Source organism: Nannospalax galili, unplaced genomic scaffold (assembly GCF_000622305.1).
Source record: "Nannospalax galili isolate Female #2095 unplaced genomic scaffold, S.galili_v1.0 scaffold146, whole genome shotgun sequence".
NCBI classification, from domain to species: Eukaryota; Metazoa; Chordata; class Mammalia; order Rodentia; family Spalacidae; genus Nannospalax; species Nannospalax galili.
The window spans coordinates 10,304,014-10,304,681 of record NW_008357929.1 but is presented as its reverse complement, the minus strand read 5'-3'; positions in this window follow the sequence as shown (position 1 = coordinate 10,304,681).

The window sequence follows — 668 nt, the reverse complement described above, 5'->3', positions numbered from 1 at the left end:
CTCATGGCGATTGAACAACACACTCCTAAACAATGAGTGGGTGAAAGGAGGAATTAAGAAAGAAATAAAAGAATTTCTGGAATTCAACAGAAAGGACAATACAACACAACAAAACCTCTGGGACTCTTTAAAAGTAGTCCCAAGAGGGAAGTTTATTGCTCTAAGTGCCTACATCAAAAAATCAGAAAGAACACAAATAAATGACTTAACATTGCAACTCAGCACACTTGAAAAGCAACAGCAAACGAAACCCAAACCCAGGACACAAGAAGAAATAACAAAAATTAGGGAAGACATTAATGAAATTGAAACTAAGAAAACAATACAAAGAAGCAACAATTCCAAGAGCTGGATCCTTGAAAAGATAAACAAAATTGACAGACCGCTAGCCCAGTTAACCAAAAGAAAGAAAGAGCACCTCCAAATCAACAAAATCAGAGATGAAAGCGGAAATGTCACAACAGACACCAGAAAGATATAGAACATTATAAGGGAATAGTTTAAAAACCTGTATGCTACTAATTTTGAAAACCTAAAAGAACTGGACGGATATCTAAAGGCATGGGAACCACCAAAACTAAACCAAGGAGAGATTAACATCTTAAACAGACCCATAACACAAAAAGAAATTAAAACAGTAATACAAAACCTCCCGACTGAAAAAAGCC